This window comes from Zingiber officinale, chromosome 2B (assembly GCF_018446385.1).
Source record: "Zingiber officinale cultivar Zhangliang chromosome 2B, Zo_v1.1, whole genome shotgun sequence".
NCBI lineage: Eukaryota > Viridiplantae > Streptophyta > Magnoliopsida > Zingiberales > Zingiberaceae > Zingiber > Zingiber officinale.
Window position 1 is genome coordinate 792,146 of NC_055989.1, and position 9,896 is coordinate 802,041.

General features: G+C 34.2%; 1 long non-coding RNA gene across 7 annotated transcripts; it reads right to left on the bottom strand.

Moving 5' to 3' along the window:
- Positions 1-1,904: 1,904 nt before the first annotated feature.
- Positions 1,905-9,680, bottom strand: LOC122044948. 7 transcript variants are annotated; one of them, XR_006129869.1, is made up of 9 exons: positions 9,301-9,680; positions 9,005-9,098; positions 8,827-8,887; positions 7,023-8,508; positions 6,869-6,880; positions 6,711-6,789; positions 6,442-6,633; positions 6,193-6,331; positions 1,905-2,136 (listed from the first exon to the last, which is right to left on the bottom strand). It is a non-coding gene; the product is annotated as an uncharacterized LOC122044948 (long non-coding RNA). The 7 variants fall into 7 exon arrangements; XR_006129865.1 differs by having other exon boundaries at positions 6,711-6,746; positions 6,869-6,941; XR_006129863.1 differs by having other exon boundaries at positions 6,869-6,941.
- Positions 9,681-9,896: the final 216 nt, after the last annotated feature.

Below are 9,896 nucleotides of genomic sequence, written 5' to 3' on the forward strand. Positions count from 1 at the left end.
CTAAAGATAGAGTGTTTTGTTGTCTAACCTTTCTACCAAGTGTGTAGGAGTTGACTAATCTAAAGGACTTGACACCAGGCTGAAATCCAACTAGGTCCATGGGACCTGATAGCTGGTGGAAATTCCAGATAGGTCCGCAAGGCTCGATATCTAGTGGGAAGTTCAGTTGGGTCCGCGGGACCTGACAACCGGCCGAAGTCCAGTTGGGTCTGTGGATCTGATAATTAGCGAGAAGACCTAGTGGGTCAAAGGTAAGTAATTGTTTTTGTTTTTTTTTTTTTTTTTGTTTTTTTTTTAATGACCGAGCTGAATTAATATTTTTATAAAGTATACTACTGTAATACTATTGAAATACGGTAAGGTGTCTTCAGAAATATGATTAGCACTATTTTGAATTTTTTAGAAAAATATAAAAACAAAAAAAGTGCGCCTTTTTAGTTTTTACCCCAAAATAATTCATATCTTTTAGGTAAAACCCATGAAATATAATGCATTTTGTTATTATTATTATGTCTTATTTATCAATTGTCACTTATTTATTAGATAGATATTCATATTAGTTTGAATGTTAATATTAATATATTTTGTTTGATATATATTCATGTCTATTGCTAAAGTGCTACATAATATGTTGACCACTTATCGCCCAAAATCACCTTTTATCCCTTTGATTATTTGATATCGTTACCCATGCTGGTCCATATATTTATTCATAATGGGCTCATAATGGGCAGTCTAAAAGCTCAATATCCCTTAATTACATATCCCATTTAAAAAAAAAACTCTATAAATATATCATACTATAAATTAAATCATAAATATTTGAATGACAACTAAGCATTCTTTCACTGTATCATAACCGAAGCAACTCTTGATGTTACATCTCTATATGAAAGTCATATCATCTTTAGTAATTAACCACTGACATTTAAATAAATAAACAAAATAATTTAATGAATTGGTTTGAAATTTTATCAATCCATTTTAAGATGGGTTCAGGCGGATTGGCCCACTTGCGCCCTCGACCCACTTGGGTTGACTTATGGGTTGATAAAAAAAATTTACAAAAAATTAAAATTTAAATGGAAATTTTAATGGGTTTGTGGAGTTAACCCATCGAATCCGCAATTCAAACTTAAATTTTTTAACATTTTCATATATTTTGTTGATATTTAAAGTAGCCTATATAGATATTTAATTTTTTTTTTAATTATATTTTTTAAATATGATACTAATTCTAATATACTTTTATTAAATTATAATTAGATGAAAAGAATAAAATTAGTAGTATAGAAAATATCCGTTAATAGGTCTAAAGATGAATATCCTATGCCCATTGGATTTTTTTTAAATATATAATTCAAATTTAAAATTTAAATTTATCGTACTTCATCAATAAAAAATTATAAAATATAATCTAAATACGAATATATAATTTTTATTCATCTAATAATTATTTGTATACAAAGCTCACAAATCCCTCTAAATCAACTACAAATATTTTTAAAAAAAACATCAATCACTAACAATAGAAGAAATATAACAACAAGCAATACAATATAACCAAGATGCTCTTAGAAGAACCAGAAGGCCTTAATAAAGACATCCTCACTCCACTTCCAGAAGGTTGTACAGCAGTATCGTCCCATTGATTAGTATGAACCAAGGACGAGCTTGAGGACCTAGAGTAAAAAAAACTTAACATGATCGGGAAAATGGTGCAGTAGTATAACAACATTAGGGGCATAATGTTGCACTAGTATAGTTGTCCCAGAATCACAATTTTTCAAAGAGGGGCATAAGCTGCTAGGTTTAAGGTAACCTCAACCATGATCACAGAACTAGCAGAAGCCTGCACAAGAAATCCATTCTAACATACCTAGTCATAGCTTTTAACCAGCATAAACTACTAATTTTCAGCAAAAAATTTTATCTAATAATAGCATATGCAATTACATATAGAAACATAGTGATTGTTGTATCAGACCAGCGAAACAACAATCTTAAAATGGCTTTATCGAAGCTCTTTTGATGTATTATCTTGGGACACCCATATAGACTCTGCATCAGTTTAGCAATTGTTTTTCCAGTCTCCACCGATACAATAGAAAGAAGTCGGCTCCATCCTGTAGGAATCTGTACGTAAAAAATAAAAACAAACAGTTAGTTTCCAGTCCATTTATTTATTTTATCGGATGTATGTTGATACCATAAAGTAAACAAGTGATGCAAAATTCATATAAACACAGCAGAATAAGTGATATTAAACTAGACAGGAGAGGAATCTAGCTACACTACGAGATGTGGATAGAATGGCCACCAGTCAGAATCTGAAAACTTGGGTGCCCTAATAACGAATTGGGATACAGCAGGAACATTAAAGGTTCTTTAGCTTCGATCAGGAGACTCAAATGTCAATTGTTATGCTTTCCTTGATTCATCCTCGAGGAATGAATTAAAGGACATGAACATCCAGCCATGCTAACTCCTCCCACAACAAACCAATCATGGCCGGTCCCAAATCTGGATATAGGAGGAGAGTTGCGTTAGATTGTCAGTTAAACTATAGCAAATTTCAATGAATTGATCTATTAAGCTATTGTGCTAAATGCTAGGTTGTTCCCCGAAAGGAATACATTGCAGGGTCCGACTGTAATGTCTCAGCAAAGAACACTACATCTCCAAAACTCGGATGTAGTATTAAACATGCAAGAGTTCGCGTTGTAGGATCTAACTGTAACATATCGGCAATGACCACTACATCTCCATGAGAACTTAGGTGTAGTGTTAAATATGCAAGATTTCTCACACCATAAGTTGGATAAGAATAAATATTATAAGAAAATTAATAATCTAAAGTTTAGAACATGAAACATAGGAACTCTCTGTTAAATCAATGGAAGTAATAGATGCGATGATTAAGAGAAAAATTAATATTTTGTGTATACAAGAGACAAAATGAGAAGACGAGAAGGCAAGGATGATAGAGAGCTCGGGTTTTAAGTTATGATACACAAGAAAAAGTCAAACAAGAAATAGAGTAGGTATTATTATGGATAGTTCATTAAAGGATGAAATTATAGGAATAGTTAGAAAAGAAGATAGAATTATAGCCTTTAAGATAATAGTGGCGAAATAATCTATGAACGTAATTAGCATATATACACTATAAATAGGATTAGATGAAGCTACCAAATCAAATTTCTAGGACAACCTAAATGAAGTATTATAAAGTATTCCGTCAAATGAAATGATTTTAATGGAAGCTGATTTAAATGGACATATCGGAATGAAAAATAAGAAATATGAGAGGGTATATAAGGGTTATGGATTTGAAACGAGAAATGAAGCAGGGAAATTATATTGGATTTTGCGATAATATATGACTTTATATTAGCTAATACATTTTTAAAAAAAACACTTGGTCACATTCAAAAGTGGGAACAATAAATCGCAGACTGACTTTCTTATGGTAAGAAAGAATGATAGAAAAATCCCTGGAGAAAACTTAACTACCTAACATAAATTAGTAGTGTTGGATATACGTCTTAAGCATAGTAATAAAAAGAAAATATATACAACTCCTAGAATTAAATGGTGGAAGTGAAGTACATGCATTCGATGAAATATACGATCTCTAATATGACATGGGATAAGATAGCATTAAAGTTGAATATAATAGCTAAGAGTATACTCAGTGAGTTGGGATATGCACCACCAAGTAAGGAATCTTGGTGGTGAAATGAAAAAGTACAAAAGAAAAAAAGGACAGCCCGGTGCACGAAGCTCCCGCCATGCGGGGTCCCGGGGAAGGATCCATTGTACGCAGCCTTACCCTGCTTTTTGCAAGAGGCTGTTTCCAGGATTCGAACCCGTGACCTTTTGGTCACATGGCAACAATTTTACCGTTGCGCCAAGGCTCCCCTTCAAAAAGTACAAAAGAAAATGAAGAAAAAATGAACAGCTTATAAAAAATTATATATTTGTAAGAACAAAAAAAAACTTAAAAAAAATATAAAATATCCAAGAAAAAAGCTAATGAAGTAGTGAATGAAGCAAAAAATGAAATTTTTGAACGATTATATCAAAAATTGAATACAAAATAAAGGGAACGAGACATTTATAGAATAACTAAAGTGAGAAAGAAAAATAAGAGATTTTATCCAAATAAAATGTATTAAAAATGAATGCAATAGAATACTAGTAAACGATGGAGAAATAAAAAAGCGGTGGAAGAGGTATTTTTATCAACTTTTTAATAAAGGTTTAGGTAACGTTTAACATAGGTAATTTAAGTATGTCAAATGAGTATAGAAATTTAAATTTTTATCATAGAATTCAAATTTCAGAAGTAGAACAAGCTTTAAATGGGATGCACAATGAAAAAGTCATTAGACCAAATGACATTCCGATAGAGGTATGGAAGTACCTAGGGAAACAAGGTGTTGAATGACTTACAAAATTATTTAACATGATATTGAAAATGAAAAAAAAAATATCTGAGGATAAGTACTCTAGTTCTCTTATATAAGAACAAGAGAGACATAAAATTTTATAAACTATAGGAGTATTAAATTAACGATTCATACCATGAAACATTGGGAAAGAGTAATGTAAAAAAGATTAAGGAATGACACTACGATGACCGAAATCAATTTGGGTTCAAGCTTGGAAGGTCAACAATAGAAGTTATACATCTTAAACAACTAATTGAAAAATATCGGGAGCAAAAACAAGATCTACACATAATATTCATTGATATAAAAAAAGTTTATAATAAAGTAGGAAATTATGTGGAGAATTCAAAAAAAAAAGAGGTATTAACGTAACATATATTAAAATAATTAAGGATATGTATGAGGATGTAACGACCAGAGTAAAGACTTCAGAAGGAGTAACTAAACAATTTCCAATAAACATAGGGTTACCTCAAGGATCAACTCTAAGTCCTTATCTTTTTATACTAATTATAAACGAACTCACTACACACATTCAATACACAGTACCGTGGTACATGTTTGTAAATGATATTGTTTTGATAGATGAAACACGTGAAAGAATAAATACTAAACCAGAATCTTGGCAGGAAATACTAAAGAGATGATTTGAGACTGTACAATAAAGACAAAATATATGAAATTTAAATTTAGCAATATTAGACGTAATGAGATAATTATTAAGATAGGAGATGACGAGTTGTCTAGAACTAAACGCTTAAATATTTAGAATCATTTTTGTAAAACGATGAAGGGATTGAGAGAGATATCTTATATAAAATACAAGCAGGAAGGTTAAAATAGAGGATAACGTCAGATGTTTTATGTGATCGTAAGGTCCCTCCAAAAATTAAAGAAAAATTCTACAAAATAGCAGTTAGAGCTGAATGTTGGACAATAACTCGATCATATGAGCAGAAGATGAGAGTTGCAGAGATGAGGACGTTAAGGTGGATATATAGACGTACGAAATGGAGAGAATAAGAAATAAGAATATTAAAAAGAAAGTCGGAATTACATCTATTGAGGGAAAACTCCAAAAGACATGTTTAAGGTGGTACGGGCATATACTTAGAGGACCAATAAAAGGTCTAGTTAGGCGATATGAAACTATGACAAACACGCGCATCAAAGGAGGAAGAGGAAGATCCAAAAAGACTTAATTAGCAACAATAAAATAAAATAAAATTTATTTAAGTACAGATAATATAGTAAGGGATAAAGTTCAATGGCGTAAAAGGATCCATATAGCCGACTTCACCTAGTAGGATAAGAATTGGTTATTGTTATTGAACATCCAACCATTCTATTCAACTTTGTTAAGTCAATAATATTGAAAAGCTTGTAGGTGTCTAGGGTGACATACTATTAGACTATGGCAAAAAAGAATTTACTGGAATGCAAACATTTTACCAGTAACTTTCTAGAGGCCACCACCATGATATCAAGAACAAGCATTTTCTCAAGCTAGTTTGATTTACAGATCTAGTTCTTGTTTTCAAATGAAGGGGTGACTCTTTGTTCAACAACAGGTAGCACAAATTTCATCGAAGTTCAACTTGACTACCTCAAGAGCATCTCTTTTCATAGTGGAGTCAAATAAAAGATCCAACAAATCCAGCAAACCAAGTATAACTTTTGACAAATGCACACAAGCAAATATTAAACAAGAAGAGAAGACCGAATCAAATCATACAGGGAAGAATATTCGCCTTGGTAACCAGCAGATTGGAGAGCTTAAACTCGACTTTCTCCCCAAATCTTTTAGACCTATGGCGATGCAACATGAACATCCTTTCTCCATTACTTCCTCCTCCTCGAGATGATGCTTTCAACTATTTCAAAAAACTAGAGGAATCTTAATCGACCAACTCATATGATGTGCTTAAACTTAGTCGTATTCACTGAGTTAATGGATGGCAGTCAATACAACAAAGATACGTACATTTGCTCAGGTTGATTCCGAACTGCGAAAGATCTATCCACCTTGTTCAAATCACCTGCTTACAAATTAGGAGACAGTCTTTTATCTCTTTTTCCAACTGAAACCGTCACTTACACGAGTGAATGTGTCTCCTTGCAGGTGAACTTGTGGACTCTGCTACAGCTCCATGAGATCAGCCGGAGTCCATGAGCCCTGAAATAGAATCCCAAAATCAAAAAGAAATAGTAGAAAAATCACCATATCTAAAAAATTTACTGATTGGGAGGCACCTCAGGCAATGTGAAAAATGTTGCTCAACTAGCAAGCTTCCAACAACAGGCAAAATCAAATCAGGCTTTAAAATGTCGGCTAAGCCCAATTTTGAAACTCTGATTGTGAGAAGCACTACAATTTAATCATACAACACCTAATCATGTCGGAAACTTACCTGCATCGAGATCTTCAACAACACCGAGAAATAATTGAATTCTTCTTAGAAAATCACTATTCAACAATATCATCTACACACATATTATGTTGAATAACATCAACAACTAGCTCAAATAAAATAGCTTAACAAGAAAATCACTATTCAACAATACCTGATGTTTAGATGCTTCTTAGAATCCTCCAACCACATAAGTCCACTAGAAGAAGTAACTTCTCCGCTTAGCTCGCTGGTCATATTATGATCAACATGGTTTCCAGCTCTACGCATTAGAAGAAAATGAACTCAATTGCTTCTTTCATTAAATAAATGACAATTGAGATTTAAAACAAATAATACATTGCTAAAAATAGAACGCAATAGCAGTTCAAAAACTTTGCCAAATGTTGAAATGGATACTATTAGAAAAATAAATTGGTCATTTCTCATACTAAGAAGCTTTTTCAATCCAACAAAGGGAAACGATTATTTATGAACAAAGAAAAACTCCATTTCTCTAGACGTTCCTACGCATTTTCAACTTCCTCTCAATTAAAAAAAGTTTCCTGGTTACTTCCACACGACATCGCTCAGCCAGAAAACCTAGCGGTGACCACATAGAAAAAAAAAGGCTTGAAGGCGACACCAGTGACAAAGAAGAGTAAGAAGAAGAACTTATTTGCTTTCTTATTTTATAACTCTTCAATCTTAATATCAGCTTCATTTTTTAACTATATGATTAACTCTTTCTCCTTCTTCAATTGATTAATTCCTACGAGTGATTTTATATTGTTTTCATTTGCAGTATTCAAGTCACGACTAGTAATAACCAAGTCACGTCTCGCAGTATCCAGATCACGGCACAGTTGCCACATCTGTCGCCGTTGGTTGACTAAGTCTTCGTGAAGACTCCTCAACTTTGTCCTGAATTCTTCTTCACAGCGCAGGAAGTGATGTTGAAAAAGAAGCAAGACTAAGTTGAGAAGTCTTCACAAAGACTTGGTCAACCAGCTGCGGCAGATCCGACAGCTGCGTCATTAGCTGGATACTGTGAAACGTGATCTGGATACTATGAGTCATGACCTAAATACTGCAAATGAGAAAAATACGAATTCACTCGCAGAAATTAATCAACTAAAGAAGGAGAAAGAGTTAATCATACAGTTAAAAAATGAAACTGATATTAAGATTGAAGAGTTACAAAATAAGAAAACAGATAAGCTCTTCTTCTTACTCTTCTTTGTCGCTGGTGTTGCCTTCAAGGCTTTTTTTCTATTTGGTCATCGCTAGGTTTTCTAGTTGAGCAGTGTCGTGCGGAAGTGCATAGGAAACTTTTTTTAATTGAGAAGAGGTTGAGACTGTGTAGGAATCTCCAAAGAAATGGAGTTTTCCTTTGTTCATAAATAATTGATTCACTTTGTTGGTTTGAAAAAGCTTCTTCTTAGTATGAGAAATGGCTAATTTAATTTTCTAACACTATCCATTTCAGCATTTGGCAAAGTTTTTGAGTTGTTATTGCATTCTATTTTAGCATTGTATTATCTGTTTCAAGTCTCAATTGTCATTTATTTAGGGAAAGAAACAATTGACTTCATTTTCTTCTAGTACATAGAGTTGAAAACCTTTTCAAAAATTGCTTCATCTCGAAAGATAATATGATCCTATTATCTGGTCAAGGAAATGTGAAATAATATCCACACAACAAAACCTAACACAAGATAAACAAGTAAATTTCTATAACATTACAGATAAGCAGCAAGAAGGCAACTGGACTGAAAAAAAAAACATTTTTTATTAGAGAAGTTATCAACATTAAGGATGTTTGAATAGCTGCACAGCAGACAGTGGGAATGATTTCCTTCATAAATGTTAAATAAATTAAGGACATTGTTGATCAGACAAAGAAAACTGGAGATGGATTTGCATAATCCATTAGCTGGGCATGGAAACAACATATGATGTTTGTTTTCACAGGATACATCTTCAACAGTATTTTGGGTCCGATCAAGCCACTGGAAGTGAACTAGCCCCTTCCTCACCCTATCAGTTCAATACATGAAAAATATAGTTGGTATTAGAAAAGAAAAAGAATAAGAAATATTTTATAGTCATTGAACATAAAAAAGAAGGAATAACTGATCCAATAGTAAATCATACTCTTCCTATGCGTACAAGACCCCTCCAAGTGTCTGGTATCACTCGAGTGCCATCAAGAAACATTTTCCCAGCTCAGAATTCCAACATCGACATCCTGAAACAAACTGTCAGTTATCATAGGTAACTTGCATTTCTGGAGTGAAGATGCTGAATGCTCTACTGGAATTGGAGTGAAGATGCTGAATGCTCTACTGGAATTGTGACGAACACTGAATATGCTGGAGACTCTTGCTTCTGCAACCACATCCGCAAGGAGTCCACAGCAGCCTCAGCGTCGGATTCAGAGCCAAACTCACCGGAGAAGAAGAGTGAAGCCGGCGTCCTCCTCTGTTGAGATCTCCATGCGTTCGCAACAACGTCGGCAGGGAGCTTCGTCAGAGGTAGGGACGGAGAGGGAAAGAATCACCGGATCAGAACCACTCCGGTGAAAACCCTAAATCTGAAGCCGCCGCTCTTCAACAAGATCGGGAGATGAGGGGAATCCACCGCGCCGGAGCAGAACCACTCCGCCGGTATGGAACACTGAGTAGATGTCGTCGCCGCTCACAGGGGTCGTCGGAGCCGCCGTCGTCGCCGGACGGAAGAGAATCGCGGAAGAGGGGAAACGCGGTGTCGGGGGATGCGGAAAACAGTGAACAAAAAACGCGCACAGTAAAGGCACAGTGAGGGGAGCCCGAGTCCCTTTTTCTTGAACCGGAAAACCCTATTTATCTCCACTGAACCGGACTGAAATCTTTGAACCAATCGAACCGAAACCCATTATTTAATTTTCACTTGAACCGAACCAAATTAAGATTTAGGCATTCTTCTTGCCCTTTAAAAATTAGACTTGGGATGAGAGTTTAAATTTAGGCTCGTCCTCCTCTTCTTTATCTAACAATTAAAATAAATC